Below are 17,626 nucleotides of genomic sequence, written 5' to 3' on the forward strand. Positions count from 1 at the left end.
TGGCGATGACCAATCGTTATCTGGCCAAGGGGGAACCACATTGACTCCACCCACACGGTCGGCGGCCATCTTGATGTCCGCCATCTTGAATTCAACTTCAGAATTTTAAATGGGAAGGTGGTCGTGCGACATATCAAAATGGGCTAGAAATGCAATGGTGAAGGTTTTTTCGACGTATCTTTAACCAGTAAAAAGTTATGACTGAATTCTTGTACCAATTTGCTCCTTTTCGAGGTGTTAGAAAAATGCCTTAAAATTTGTTTAGCGCTTCGGTAATGCATCGAGATCAAAGTGACGTCTATGGAGAGACGTTCGCATGCCATTGCACATTATTTTAATCGGATACATCCATGAAGAGCTGTGCATTATGAATGGTTGTCGCGAACAATTTACAGTGTGACGCTTCCATTGAATTAAAAGTCCTTCACAGTGACAAGGCTAATGTTTATGTTCATAAGGAAGTTTATAAACAGAATATGTGACCCTTGTCATCTGATAACTAACTTTGGACAAAAACTGGTTCATAACGTTCCCATAAGTGTTCTGGTGTTCTACCCTATTGAAAAAACTCTGTAAAAAGTAACTTCTTCCATAAGCAAGGATGAAAAAAACTGTTTATTTAACAAATCCAAGTAGCCCTAAGCATTTAAGGTTCCGTCGATAAAAAATTGACTAGCCAATCGTGTTTCACACAGCACGCCACACCATTAACTTACCAGCACCAACCATTCAGCTTTGATCTGTCGAAAATGGGTTATCAGATAAAAAGCATCGAATATTCTGTTTATGAACTTCCTTCTGAACATAAACATTAGCCTTGTCACTGTGAAGGACTTTTAATTCAATGGAAGCATCACACTGTAAATTGTTCGCGACAACCATTTATAATGCGCAGCTTCGTGGATGTATCCGATTAAAATCGTGTGCAATGGCATGCGAACTTCTCTCCCTAGACGTCACTTTGATCTCGATGCATTACCGAAGCGCTAAACAAATTTTAAGGCATTTTTCTAACACCTCGAAAAGGAGCAAATTGGTACAAGAATTCAGTCATAACTTTTTACTGGTTAAAGATACGTCGAAAAAACCTTCACCATTGCATTTCTAGCCCATTTTGATATGTCGCACGACCACCTTCCCATTTAAAATTCTGAAGTTGAATTCAAGATGGCGGACATCAAGATGGCCGCCGACCGTGTGGGTGGCGTTAATGTGGTTCCCCCTTGGCCTGATAACGATTGGTCATCACCATTTCCATGTTGCGCGCTGCAGTGGCCTTGTACTGGGGGTGTTAAGTGACTTATTGAGCCACCCTGTATAATAATTTCAGTAACTTTTCTTCCAGTGAAAATAAAACATTCTGAATATACTCTACAATTGTAACTTAAAATATTTTTATATTCTTTGTAGCAGTATTTTGGCATTTTTTTAAAAGATTGTTTGTATAATATCAGCTGTCATTTTTATTTATACTTTAATGATAATGACACTATTTACTGTTTAACATGATTAGTATTTTGTATATTTTTCTAATCAAAATGTTTGCTATTTTTGCCCATTAGAATTATTGATTTTTTAATCAAGAGAAATGTAAGTGAGTTTACAGTTTATATACCACATTTCCTTTCGTATGAGCTTCACACCATCAATACATATATTTTGTCTCCTTTCTTTTTCTTTCTTAGAGCCTAATAAATGCCATTAAATGATTACAAGATTAATGTACTTTCACCATAAGTGATTCTGACATCTACAAAATCCTTATGTACATTATTCAATAATTTATTTATTTAAAGTCCTTTTAATCAATGATTTTTTTTTTCGGAAATCACCTGATTTAAATCAATCAACCTTCATTCAGGGTGTCCCGGGTTCTATACCCGGTGGAGGAACATCCAACTTTAAACTGTAGGTCCAGTCCCGATTTGCCTAGCTGTGCATAAAGTACACTAAAAACAAAAAAAAATCAGTAATAATAAGCATTGTATAATGGTCACGAACACTTGGAAAATTTGAGCTTCACAATAGAATCGAACACGTATCCTGTTGACTACATTTAATTTGAATTGACTGCAGGACGAACCTTTAGTTGGCCAATGGTCCACTAGTGGACCATCGTGCTGATTAAAGAGTTCATGTGCTTTTAGGACCTTCATACTTGTATGTGAGGTTGTAAACGCTGACAGATGTTGAGATAAAACTTTGAAATGTCGTATGGAAGCTGGCGCGAATTTTAAATTCATACACTTATTTGACAAAAAATGTTATAACTCGTACACTATTTGACCAATCAACTTCGGGTAACTTTTGTTTTTCCGCCAAAACATCAGGGCATGCAACCGTGCAGAGCCAATAAGAGGGGTTGGGTGGGCCGCGGCCCCAACTTTCAATGAAACAATCATAAAAATGGGGAGTTTGCCCCCTCTTCCCCCACTATTTTTGTAAGGGGAGGCAAACTTTAGCCTTATTTTCAAAGAATGGTCCTTTCTCAACCGAATGAAAGTCATTTCATGTTCCTGGGTGCATTACATTATATAATATGTTTCCAACGTTCGTCGAGGTGTTTTCTTTCATCGTGGAATCTATTTGACCTGGAAATCATGTATTTTTCAAGAGAAAAATCTCACCGACGCACAATTGCCATTGCCATGATGACGTAACCCCCTGTCAGTGTTTCCAACCCCCTTTTTTTAAACTATGCTTGCCTAACCCAACCAGACTTAACCTAACCTTATCGGAATGGTTCGTGGGGCTATCCGTGAATGGTTCATGGGGATATCGGTCAGCTACCCGTGCATAATGTACAATTTGCACGAACATGATAGTAGGTATTTTTCGGTCGAGAAGGTTGAAAACACTGCATACCCACTACGGTAGTCAAGTTTTGCCTGCCATATCGTGTGTTAAGGAAGCGAAAAAAGGAATAACAAAAATTACTTTGTATGTGAAAAATTGTATTTGTTTTCGTGTAAAAAGCATAATGGCACCTTGAATTATGTTCCGTAATACATAATTGGTAAGTACGAACCATGCGAAACACAAAATATCCGATTTTAATGTGTCTCCGATCTATGAAACTGGTATCATAGGCGTTTTACAATTTCCACACGTAGGATGCCCGTCTGGACAGCTACTGTGATTATCAAAACATGCAATAGCGTTACGAACTGGGTTCGAATCCCAACTGACACAGAAATTAAATATTCTGTTTCAGCATTTAATCAGTTATGATCATTTTTGCGTTTATCTTGTATTTTTATTTCTCGTACTTTACGTCGATTTTATAACTCACAAGTGATAGCGATAATACGAATAACACTAGCTTCCGTCACAGAGGCTCTCTGGGTACCCGTGACATTTATCTCCGCTAGAAAGTGGAAAATTTTGCATGGTTTACAAAGATTCAGTTGTTTATTACTGTTTAGTGTTGTTTTTTGCTGGCGGGGATGTGTTATAGTGAAGTAATTAGTAGTTTTATGTGGTACTATTTACTACGTCATTGCATTGCTACGACGCCAGGGGTCCCGGGTGCGTATTTACAAACCCTATAGTGCTGCGGAACCAGATGTATATAATGCTTTCTTATTGGCTGTGTGCACCGGAAGTGTTTATGTTCCGTGTCCATTGTTCCTTGCTTCTTCATTTACAGCAAAAGTATGGAAAAATAAGCCTTGTGATTATATAGTAATAAAGTTTGTAATCAGATTGTCGAAATTATGTTAAGAAATATAAGTTTATATAATAAAATATAATGTTTAAAATGCTATACGTTGGATATACATAATTTTCTCAATAGTCATTGGTAGTTACAATGTTTGCACTGATGTGACTTTAAATAGAAGAATCATTCACTTCAAGAAGAGTTCTGATTTCTGTCTTCTAAGACATTAATTTAAATAATTTTGCTAAAAAATGAACCTTAGTGCAAATGGGTTTCTTATCTAGTTGGGATGGATATCTGAAATCTACACTGTTAATTTGAACCCTGCCATCTAGCGTTAACTTGAAGGAACGCTGCATCAACTTCCGGAATGGCAGCCAATCAGTAGCCAAATATCGTTGGAGGTTCTGCAGTACTATAGGGTTTGTAAATAAGCGTCCCGGGTTCGAATCCCGGCCTGGGCATGTATGTTTGTAAATGATCACTCATACCCATCTTCGCAAAATTAGCCAAAAGTGGCACAAAAATGAAGTAAAATGAAGCAAATCAAATCAACTTATTACGTCAATGCCAACTCCGAGTGATAATGAGCTGTATGCGGGAAATGGTGTATTGTGCTTGTTAATTGAAGTGGTGTTTGTAAAAGATTACTGCTTTTGTGCGTCATGGCTTACAGAAGAGTAGGGAATGTATTGGGAATCAAGTTGGTACGTGAAGTTTCAGTTCATATTAAAAACGGATTATCGTCCGTATCTGTTGCCAACAGGTAGAAGCACTGCTCTGGCGTTAGTGACCTTGTAGTGCTATCATAACGTTTAGGCCGAAGTTCGTACTTCATTACAGCTTAAATAGTAATTTGACTTTTTGTAAGTGGGGAATGTTAGGTTTAGCTGTGACTCAAAAGAGGTGGGGGTTGTTACGGTTACATGCCCTTTGTTAGCATAACTCTTTTATTATTTCTTTTTAAATAATAATACTCTGAATAGTGAACACACATTATTGTCGAAAACAAAGTGTTTTAAAATGTAATATTTGCTGGCAATGAAAGGAGAAGCACGTCACTAAGTTTATTGACGTGTTTCTAGCTTGCGCTGTCTGTGACACACTTTTCAGAACTTAATCTGCTTGGTACGGTAAAATTGTTTCCTTTTTAAAGTTTACATTGAACTGTTCGGCTATTTACTATCTTCCTGTTTTGTTGTGAAATAGAGGTTCAGTCTGAAGCTGTTCTGATACCTAACTCGTGTCGTGGAATGCATTTAAACTTAAATTTCTTATATTGGTTACAATAATAATGCAGTACAATATACATTTTTTAAATTTACGATTTAGCAAGAGAATGTTGAATTATTTATCATATAATTGCTATATATTATGTAACTAAAATCATAAAAGGAAAATGGTGAAAGAGGCAAGTACATAAAAATAATAAAAAAGAACATATCAATACGAAACATACCATAAGAATACAAGTTACATAATATTGTTTGAACACAATTTCTTTTCTGTTAAAAGAAAATTCTTTACTTCATTTCCAAAGTATTCTAGTTTAGATATATTTGACATTCTATTCTTAGGTTGCACATTCCATGATTTTGCAGCCATGAAAATGAACATTTTTTTTACTAGTGCACTAAAAGTATGTTTTTGAACAAAGAAAAAAAGGACAATCAAGAAATTTTAATTTTTTTGTGGACAGATTATACTTCACTTTCATATATTGGCTATTACTGGTAGTCACAGTAGAAACTTTATATCTATGAAAATATGCTTTGAGCTATTCTTATGCAGAAATTCCTACAATTAGTGACAATTGTAATTCTCTACTTTCTTGTTGTATTTTTTGATTTTATTACTAAATTTTACTATAATTATTCATTATTTATGCTATAATTACGATATTTATATACATATATAAATTAATGAGTAAGTTGGATTCGAAGTATGATGCACGTATGTTTAAATTTATGAATTGCCCTAATGGCATTAGGCGGGAAAATTTTGGTTCTTCACGTGGGAAACTTGGAATAGTCAGATAATTTTGTTTTTACGAAATTGTAGACACCCTGCCTTTGTGTTGTGGTGTAGGAGATTAAATTTGAAATTGCTACTTGCATGGTGGTTGTGCACATTGGTGCGACAGATCAACATGTCTGCCAAATACGACGGATTGTTAAATTTAATAATTTCACATATAAGGCAATTTGAATACAGTAGTCGCCTAAAGTACATATGTAGGATATGATTATTATTTATGAAAGGTCAAATGTGGGATGCAATATGAACCGAATGCAAGCATTTTGGCATTTTTTATTGTTTACCTGCAAAATTTTATTTTATACATGTGATATGATATTTATTGCCATTTACAATATTAGAAATGAAGCTGTGATTAGTTGAAACCAGGGTTGTTAAAGGTCCAGGGACCTAAAAATTCTAATGCGTTCTATTGGGTTCCGATGCAGGACCGGAACCTTTTTTCTAGCACAATTTAAATTCGGTCCAAGTTGCGTATTGTTTCATTGAAAAAGGTTCCTGGACAGAATTTTAAATTGATCCGGAAAAAAGGTTCCTGGACCGAATTAAAATTCAGCGTGAAAAAAGGTTCCTGGACCGTATTTAAATTCATCCGGGAAAAGAGGTTCCTGGAACGTATTTAAATTGAGCCTGGAAAAAGGTTCCTGGACCGAATTTAAGTTCAGCCGGATAGGAGGTTACTGGACCGTATTTAAATTGATGTGGTAAAAAGGTTCATGGACCGAATTGAAAACTTTACAGATAAAAAAGGTCCTTTATGGTCCAGAACCCATTTACTCTTGCTGGTTTTCTCTCCTGGACCGGAATTGAATTTATTTATAAGTAAATAATATCGTTGTAAACATCGTATTAATTACCTCAATTCCTGGACCCTATAACAACCCTGCACTTAACTATTTGAGCTCGCGTCTGGTGCGGGGCACACTCAGTTTCCACCAAACGCTAAACTAAATTCTAAGAGCTCTAAATCTGGCCCTCATAACTTAACCACATATGCATTATTAGACCTAAGCTGTGTATTAGGTTAGGGGAGCCGGCTTTAGGACTTTTAGCATTTAGTCCTGGCGTCTGGTGGAAACTGGACGTGCCTCGCACCAGACCAACTTTAGCTCTCAGTGGGACATTTATTTTATTCTTTTTCTCGCTCTTTTAGTGTTCCTTCCCGTTTTGTTTTCATTTCCCATTTGTTTCACCAGAGAACAACCTTGGTTACTTCTCATCTACAGTGTCTTTTCCGTTCGTAATCGTTGTGCAATTCCGACATGGGCGGAGTTTGAGCTTTTGCTTTGGGGGGAAGACTTTTGGAGAAGCATATGGTGTACCTGTGGTGTTTCCCACGAGACGAGACGAGACGAGACTTTGGTCTGTCTCGTCCCGTCTCGTGCAAATGCTGTCTCGTCTCGAAAATATTCTTTTGTCCCGTCTCGTGTCCCGTCTCGAAGGGTTCTGTCCCGTCTCGTCTCGTCCCGTCTCGTTTTGTCTCGTCTCGTCTCGTAAAAGTGATCCGGGATATCATGCCATCAAAAGTCAAAAGTAGCAGAAACACAATATTTTTCCGGAAAGTGAGATAATGCTCCAAATATTTTACCTATTGCGTGGTGAGAATAAATAAGATTCGTTAATCATGAGGACATTAATAATAAAAATGCAGTTTCTTGGTTACTGATTGCTAGGTATCTTATGAAATCTACCTTGCGTTTTTTTTCTCGCTTCCACACAACTATTTATCCATTTGAAATGTTTTCCCCTGGACCTTCTTTCTTTCTACATGTCGAACTTCCGTGCACTATGAAAATGTACATTTTTTCTTTAAATTCTAAGCTTGGCGTTGGGAGCAACAATATTTTAAATGTGTAGTACGAACACAAAATACTATTCAAAATTGCAATAAGTTACTTAGTATATTACAAATAGAAAGCATTTATTGTTCTTAATATTGTTAAACATCTCCCTCTATGACATAAGTTTCATTAAGTGTTTCTTTGTGATATTGTGCTGTTTCTTATTTTCAGCTTACGACGCACATACTTTTTTGGTTTTTCTTTAGCCTCTAAGCCCGATACCACCCACGCTTGATAAAATTTATCCTTCGGCAGGCACACATCTACAAATATATGTCGGGGGAGGGTGTCCGAGCCAAGTGTTTCCGAAAAAATGATGATAACATTAACGACAACAATCAAGAAAATGTTTAAAGTAATACATTAATATAATTCATAGGTCTATTCACTTGAATATGCAAATTAATTAATTCTATTATCATTATTATTATTATTATTATTACATTAAATGTTACAAAGACGGTACAAGAATAGTAATATAACAGCACGAATATTAGCTAATATATAGCTTACGTGTAGTTAAGTACGCCAAAATTTGCATAAAAACAGCTGTGCTGGCAAGGAAATTAATGACAAAAAGGTGATGAATTGAATATTTGCTGGAAAAAAAAAGGATGTTAAATCCAATTGACGAAAAAAAGTTCCTAATTAATATTTCTGTACATTAATCTTCATTGATACTGTCATGCAAAGCCGTATGGTCGCAATAGAATTCTTGTTCGGCAGGAATAAGTAACCCTCGATTATGCTAAACAAATATATTTTTTGTTAAGCTAGAGCAAGACCCCAGGCGGATGCAAGAAGCCAGCCGTTCCTGCAAAAGTGTCTGTTTCACGAAGCGAAGAAACTTGACAAAACCACCACGTATGGAAGGCAAACCTGCATTTATTTTATATCACACATTTTCAGACCCGTGTCTCCTGAAGTTATAAAAATCCAAACTACAATGACTTTTTCAGACATGCTATAGTTCAAAAAAATATGTTTAGATGCACCAAAAGTGCATCATTATCAGATTAAGGGTCCTCGCGTTCGATACCCAATGGAGGCACAAAGTGAACCGGATCGCACTTTAAACTGAAGGTCGCTTCGCAATTTAGCCTATTTGTAAATCAAGTGAACTAAAAAAATACAATATCAACGTTAAGAATATTAGAATCCACTAATTAACCCGCAGGTAAGTCAAATTTCACATATTGCTCTTCATCCTCGTTCATAGACTTCCTACAATACTCTTGTGCATGTATGTTGCATCCCACCAGGTGCGAGAAATGTGAGGAGTTATTCTTTCCCTGTACCGTGTTATCTCTTTTTATAACAGTAAGTCTAAATTCTCGTTTTATCTGAACTTTTAAAAAACGTGCAAAATACTTCTCTATCTTTAAACAACCACCCTACGTGTAAAACAATCCCACTCTGTCTCAGAAAACCTCTTCTTACGATCAAATGGCGGAAACAACTCTCCAGTCTCAACAATTATAAATTTATGCTTAAATTTCCTATCATTTATACAAACAGTAGCACATATCACGTCGTTTGGTGCAACACTGTCAACAGCTAATGTTACTTTACTCGTCCTAATAAATTTACTTCCAACCAATGACGGCGCCAGGGAAATGTGACGTGGTGGGGGGGGGGGGCGGATGGTGGCAACAAAATATTGTTAGGGGGACAGTCACATTAAAACGCCCGAAAACACTACATATATATATATATATATATATATATATATATATATATATAATAGTTATAATAATTATTATTATTATCATATTGATGTATGATGTTCTGTGTTTGTCCCTTGTTCAGAGTAGACGTTTACTGCCTAAATTTACTTCTTGATTACGAGTTTATCTCCATATGATTCTATTTAATAAAGGCATTAATTATTTTTTATTCGTAAGTTGCGTTGTCTCGAGTGGCCTATTTCAGTATTGGAAGACATTTATAATTTTATAATTCATCGTCTTTCTTGAGATAAAACTATTGATATAAATATTCAAGTTATAAGATAATAATATAAATGACGAAAAAATGTGCTTCGAAGAGTTTAATTTTCTTGCAAAATGAACGTGGGTGGCGTTGGAAGAAATTAATCTTCTTAAGTATTAGAAACAATGAAAGTCACTTAGTGAAGTGCAATTCTCCTATAGGAGAATTCTGCTCTATGTGTTTTGGAGAACACATTGCCCACCTTTGGTACGTCCAGGACTTGATATTTCTTCTCAATATCAAGGACAGCCATATGAGGCAGTTTGCATCCATCATCCTGCTTCAAGCAAGCCTTTTCAAAGATTTTAAGGACGAAACGGTTCTTTCACACGCTGCATTGGAAACTGGAATTGTTATAGAGAATACAACTAGAGTGTGAACCTTCTGAAATGCCAATTTATATTTTCCTAGGATTTCAAAGAAATCCATTAAGTGGAGTACTTCAGTGCCATCTTAGTAACGCAGAAGAGTTTTCGGCAAAATTTGTTTCAAATTTCAGGGAAATGTTATCACAGGATAAAAAATCTGAAAAAGAAATATTCTGATCCTGGCATTACTAACTCTTACTCTATCACTCCAACGTATATCTGTGCTACACAATTACAGGCACCTATGGAGTTCGTGGGAAGAAGTTCTTCGATTTTGATATGTGCGAGAAAGAGCGAACCTGAATCGAATTTTAAGGTTCAAGTCCAATACATTTCCGAATAATATCCCCTCATTTTGTAATTAACTTCAAGAGTATCCAAGAAATTCCCTTTGGTAAGGTTTGCCTCAGACTCATCATACTCGAAATTCAAGTCCCTGAATAGTAAGAAACCGCGATGAATCCACAACAACTGACATGTAGTGTCGGTTTTTCTCCAATCACCTTTGGTCCCGGTTCGATATCCAGTAGAGGCACTTTAAACTGTAGGTCCAGTCCCGATTAGTCATACTGTGCATAAAGTGTACTTAAAACTCCAAATCAATCAACCAATCAAATCTTGAATCAACTTTGAATGTCTTTTACTAATTAATTAGCGTTGTCACTAACGACCCACGATTAGAATAATTTGCCCGTACTAAAACAAATTTAGTCAAGTTGGTATTATAAGCAGGAAAGTGATATCATGCAGAATACACCACTTTGAAATGGTGAAAATCGTCCTACTCTTATAAATGAACTCTCTTATTATTCGATATTTAATTAACTTTAATTAGGGGGCACGGGGAGGGGGGCGAAGAAACTGACTTGGGGCGCCCCCCCTGCCCCCTTTGGCGTCGTCATTGCTTCTCTGTTGATAGCCTCAGCTTCGAAATGGATGCTTGCGTGTCGGCGAATAATACAAAGGACTTGTTTATCTTACAAGGGGTTTACTGTCCTTCTTTCATTCAAAGTCTACCCTTTTCCATTTCTCTCAGCTTTTGCTAGCAGCTGAAAAGAATCCTAAGTGTCCCTCGTATTATTGTTCCTGCAAAACTTACTGTCGGCAAGCAAAGCAAATTACAGAATTTTTATTGCCCCTCCCTTGCATCAACCTTCATTCCTAGGTCTGGATTTATGGCATTTACCCGCAACTGCAGGTCAACCTCGCCCCTGAAGCAACGGTGTCCATTGTTCAAAGCGAAACCTCTGTCAGTGGTGAGCGGCGAAAAATAGTCTCGGAATACACCCTGGCAGTAACCAGGCAGGTGGTGCGCTGAGCTCCCGCTCCCCCCTGGCATTGCTATCAGCTTCCCTCTGAAGTTTTATAAAAACTACTTTGTGAAATTTGTTTGGTAACGAGTGAAAATGTAGACAGTAGATATTACATGTATTTTGCTCAAAAACTTGGCTAAATTGACAGAATAAAAAGAACAGATACAACATTCGTTCATCTGATTTACAGAAAGGCTAATCGGGACTGGACCCACAGTTTAAAGTGGGATCCCAATCACTATATGCCTTCACCGGGTATCATACCCGGGACCCCTTAATTACAAGGCGACGACGCTATCACTGTACCATCGGGGAGTCCCCTCATAGAATAAAATTTCCTCCTACGACAATTATACAGAACTTAGTTATCTTCCTTCACTTGAAATCTATTCTATTTCAGCCTCAGTATTTCGTTATTACAATCCAAGGAATACGCGTAGTATTCTCCTTAAATAAAAATAAAAGCATTGGAAATAATCTTTAAACGGACGTAAAAAAATCGAATCCAACCACCTGTGGAATGCCTGAGGGAAAGAACAAGAATTTTCTCAACAAAGACATTTCCGAAATTTCCATAACATTCTAATAATTTTGCAACCCGCGCAAATAATCATCTGTTAAAATCTTGTCATGGTTCACTGTAAACACTAAAATCACCAAATTAGTTCTTTCCAAATTTCCCGTATTTTCTCCTCCTCTTTAGCACTCAGCTGCTCGGAGTGGGATAATGCAAGATTATTTGTCCCTAATTATCTCCTTCTCTTAGTCTTGCTAATATCTTGGACTCCCTAATAACTTTCCCAACAACTCCTCATCAATTTGTACTGCCCTGTTTCCTACAATACTCGAAGGTAGAATTCTGTGTACGGTGTCAAGTGGATAGTGTGACAAAGAAACGAAAATCCGAAGCGGAAGTAAAGCAAGGATGTGTTCCGTCACCCCTGCTCTTCACTCTCTATATATATTATATAGTGGCGTATATAGAGAGTGAACAAACCGACACCCCCAAGGTGGGGACGACAAGGGTACCGGCGCTCCTGTTCGCAGATGATATGGTTCTGATCTCAGAAACAAATGACGGCCTACAAAGGGCTCTGGACGGGTTGGAAAGATACAGCAGAGAATCCAAACTGCAAGTAAATCTCACAAAAACAAAAATTATGCTGTTCAAGAACGGATATGTATATGGAAAAGACGAAAGGTGGACTTTCAGAGGGCAAGAATTAGAAAGGGTAAAAATAATAAAATAGTTGGGACTAGTTTTCACTATGTCAGGGACATGGACAAGACATATGCAAACGGTACAAGGAAAGGCTGAGGCAATAACAAATGAAATAATGCGGACAGTATGGAAATTGGAGAAATACGGTATACATTTTGTGGAAAAGCTATATCGTACATTATTAATAGGGTCAATAGGGTACGGGAGGGAGATATGGGGAGCAAAGGGGGGCGATGTACTAAACAGAATCCAATGCACTTTTTTCAAGAGGGCTTTGCATATCAGCATGGGCACTGCAAACTGCGGCGTACTACGGGAACTTGGATTGGTCAAGAGCATACGTGGGATATGTTGAGAGTGGTTAAATTCTGGGCAACATTAATATCGAGAAGGGAGAACTCGGTAAAATGGCATGCGCTGATGCAAAGGGTACAAGGGGAGGAAATGGGAACATGGGCGAAATAGATCAGAGGCAAACTATACGAAATTGGACTGGGATGGATATGGGAGGGGGGACACGTCGACCAGGGGACATTGCAATTAGTGAAACAAAGATTAGAGGATATAGATAGGCAGGAAATAATAGCGGAATGTGAAACTAAGAGATCGCTCGAACTAAAAAGAAGTGGACTGCGGGAATGGGGACAAGTAGCGTACATCATGGTGAGCATGGTGGGAAGAAAGTGGTTGACATGGATGAGGTTGGGGGGATGGAGACACAATACAGTAAAAAAAACGATGAAGGGAGATATAAATGCGTATTACGCAATGGTGATGATGGGGCCAGAACATTTATACTTATGTCAGGACACGCGCGTTCTGCAGGAGGAGAAGCTACACAACATAAGCTTGGAAAGAGTGTTCGAATCAATTTGTAGTGCAAAGGAGCATGGAACTATTGGAAAAAGTGGGGGTGTATTTACAAACATTTAGAGGGAAAAGAAGTGCTGTAAAGAGACTGGATAAGGAAGAGGAATAAGTGCTAATTTACCAGAACTGCTATGTTAACATCTATACGGAATGTAACGGATAGTGTAGTCTGTAGGGAATCATAGTTATGTAATAAGAATAGATGTAGGGCGCGTTACCCCCACACCCCCTATACGCCTTCATGGCGTGGTGCTAAGCACAGGGGAGCACTTTCCTTTTTTTTTTTGTAGGGCGCACAGCCGGTGGCTCGCACACGAGATGAGCAATAAACACTTATACAATGTTTTTCCTACTTCCTAATAACACTCACTTCTGTACACCCTTTGATGTAAAAATTAAATAATAATAATAAACCCTATCCGTCGGTCCGTTTATCTTTCCAACCTACAGAGCTGAGACTATGTTTACAAGATAAATCTCGGACTCAGATACTCCACGATGTTTTGGCCCCTCCTTCCACCTTCTCTACCTGCCCTTTTACTTGATGCTATTTAGAATTGTTTTAGTATCTGGAGTGCCATCGTAACATAAAATTATTAACCTGGAATAAATTGATAAAAAATGGGTAGTAACGCTGTGTTTCGGAAGAGTTTTGAAAATAAGTTTAGGTATTCAATTCATTCATTACTCTCTCTAGAATAGTCTTCTTTTGACTTAATACACGCTTATCAACGTTTCTAATTGAAATACTTTATTCCAAGCAAACACGTATTTGCAACTGATTAAATATTTTGCTTTTATTTTTCCGAGACATTCGAGACGAGACGAGACTTTTCAAAAGCCGTCCCGTCCCGTCTCGTGTCTCGTCTCGAAAACGAGACGAGACAGGCATTCCGTCTCGTCCCGTCTCGAATTTCAAAAGGTTTGTCCCGTCCCGTGAGCAACACTATGTACCTGAGGGTTGTTGTCCGGAGACCTTCCCCCGGAAATTAAAAAAAACAAAAAAACTTAAAGACACTGAGTTCTAGGCCTTTTAGATCTGAAAATGTTAAATTTCCTCGTTTAAGTGAACAAATATTAATTAGTATATTGGTTGTCAGTTTTAAAAGAAGCAAAACAGTACGATTATTGCATTTTGCATTTCATTATTTGTTTATTGATACAATACTCGTATTACTTTAAAAAAGTTACGGTACAATAGTAAGCTTCAGAAATATTAGAAAAATTAAATTGAAAAGTTATTTTGATGCCTCAGCAGTAACTCTTGACTCAACACAAAGAAATTTTACGTTTTTCTTTCTTCAAACTGTACACATCAATCAAATCGTCTAAGACCCACTATTACCGCACATCCCATCATGCCAAACGTCAAGATTTGCGGTATGGCTTCATAACAAAAATGTAGTAATTGAACTTAATGATGTGTTATTTTTTTGTATTTTTTTAAGTTGGGGGGGGGGGGGGATGGCCCCTCAAGAACTCCGCCTATGAATTCCGGTACATGGTATCCACGGTATCCGGGGTTGAACGGGGAACAGGTTTAAGTGTTCTCGTGGCTGAATTCAAGTACTATACGCAAAGTTGATCAGCAATGTTCAGGAGTGGTAAAACATTTGTGCTGTTGTAAGCGTAACAATTGTTCTGGTGTTGCTTTCTTGAATCAAAGATAGTAAATATTCTTCCCTTGCACTATCTTGGTAGACGTTATTTTTATTCGTATATCGCTACTTAGTTCCGGAGTTTATACTTAAACATCAGTGCTATGTATATTATTCTTTAGTGTTCTGCTTACGATTCACTTTGGCGCTAGTTGAGGCTAAGTTCTATGCATATTTGCAAATGTCTCCAACTCATTGTGTTGTATTACACAACACTCGTAATGGTCTTTATACCTTTAAGAATTAACAATTTCTAAATCAGCAGGGAATAAATATTTTGGGTACGAGAGTATTTTCGCCAGTAATATCTCGGCGACCAAGCATTTTTAGTGGTCGATCAATTATCTCGGTACCCAAGGTTCCGGGTTCGAGTCAGGTTTTAGCATTAGTGGTACTTTGTGACAGTTATCATTTAGTTTTCACCGTCGCGACTAGACCGAAGGATCAGAAGGCGACTTGTGAAGCAGAATAGCCTACCGGAACTGTTAGCGCAGACATATTACGTGATTAATATGTATATATATATATATTTTTTAAGTTTTGCTGACCTTACTTTTTCCACCTTTCGAACGTGAAAGATGTTACCTGTGTTTCGAACGGAGAACCTTTTTAATTTCGCCGAGTGATAGGCTAGCCACTATACCACGTTGGCGGCCAGTCAGGTACCCAAGATTCGAATCCTGCGCAAGCCATTTCCTTTCATCGTCACGATTAACCTAAAGGTGCTGACAAGGGTCTTGAATTGGATTGCATTGATTTGTTGTTTTAAGTCCTCTTTATGCACAGTAAGACTAATCGGGACTGGACCTACAGTTTAAAGTGGGATCCGAACCACTATGTGCCTCCAACTCCAACGGGAATCGAACTCTGGACCCCTTGATTACAAGGCGACGACGCTACCACTGCGCCATCGGGGAGGCCACAAGGGTCTTTAAATAGCTCCAATAAAATGAGAAGGAAATATTCTCGCATAATAGTTCCTGTTTTGATTTTTTAGTGTAATACGTTGTATGGAGTATGATTTGAGCAGTTTTCGTAATTTGTAAATGTATTAAAACAGGTAGTCTCTTTAGACTTTCACGTCACTTACGTTCCAGGTCAATGTGCTTCGTTGTTGTTTGTTGTTGACCCGGGCCTTCTCGATTACGTAGTGGTAACATCATTGCCTTATAATTAAGGGGTCTCGGGTTCGATACCCGGTGGAGACACTGCACAGTGGTTAGGTTCCCACTTTAAACTTTAGGCTTATTTATGTATTGAAATTCCAGTACAGCAGAAGCCATTTTAAACCCGTCACGATTAGCCTTTCTGTGCAAAGCGTGGACTTAGAAGTAAAACTCAAAAAACTGCCAACGCAGTCCGGGTTCGAATCCCGACCTGAGTATGGATGTTCCTTGTGGTTGTCCACGGACAAACAACAAATACAGGTCAGGACACTAGAGCCTCGTTTCCCTGCAACAATTCAATTATCAGTGTAGCTACGTTGAAGAGAGGTTGATATTTGAGTGCTTCTAGAAACTGTCTACCTTTTCGAGTTTATCTCTTTTGAATGTATTCAGATATTGAGTCTGCTACGTACTTCATTTTCTTTCGCTCTCATTTCGACAGTTCATTACCTTATTCTTATCGCTTTATTTCGATATTCCGCCCATGTTCAGTGGAAACGTGTGTGGGTTGGCAACTCTGAAGAGAAGAAAACCTGGTCCTTAATAGATGAGGACCATTACATAAAGCCTACAGTTCCTCTAAGAAAAGAATTAAGAATAAGATTAGAGCGAAGAAAGGACAAGCAATCTCTTTTCTTTTTCCTATTCTGTCCAGCCCTACCAATGTGTACCATCAAGAGGAGAACTCGCATTGTCATGTGGAGAATCGGATTAACACCCTGGCAACCATGTTTTCAAACTGAACGAAGTGCTGTTTCTTTTCAGGACAAAAAGAAGCACATGCAATGTCCCATACGCTTGTTATTTATAGATTACGAATCTCTCTATTTTTGCCACGTGCTCCGCTTGTTCATTCCAAGGCTCGTTATTTCCAAGAATTTGTTGTTTTTGTGCTCTGCCAACGCTGCGCTGCACCACCACAAGGAACAAGAATACAGTGAGGTTTCCATGTATAATACGAGATTCTAGAAGCCACTAGCGTCGTAAACATGACCTATTTTCTTGCTTGCTTTTAAGTTGACCTTGTGTACAACTAATCGGGACTGGACCTACAGTCTACAGTGTGATCCGATCCACTATGTCCAGATTAACCTAGCTTAAAACAATACCAAACTGTTTTTGCCTTTGACTGACCTCCGTTGCACACCAAAATGTCAACTTCCTTTGCACGTAGTGCACCCTGTACTGGTGAGAATAAATAAGGTTTGTTAATCATGAGGACATTAATATTAAAAATGAGGTTTGTTGGTTACTGATTGCTAGGTATCTTATGAAATCTACCTTGTGGTTTTTCTCGCTTCATACAACTGTCTATCCATCGTACATTTATACCAAGTTTGTTAGAACCTGTCCCGTTTCGCGCGCTAGCCATCGCTCGACAGTTTTGGTGCCAATGAGAAACGAGAAAAAAGTCGTCTGCTGGGCAGCGAGGAGCGAATGGAAGCCAGAAGAGAGGAGCTTAGAGGAGCTTACGTAGACGTTGTTGCCACGTTGCGTA

The sequence above is a fragment of the Lepisma saccharinum genome, chromosome 25, assembly GCF_977018435.1.
Source record: "Lepisma saccharinum chromosome 25, izLepSacc3.1, whole genome shotgun sequence".
NCBI classification, from domain to species: domain Eukaryota; kingdom Metazoa; phylum Arthropoda; class Insecta; order Zygentoma; family Lepismatidae; genus Lepisma; species Lepisma saccharinum.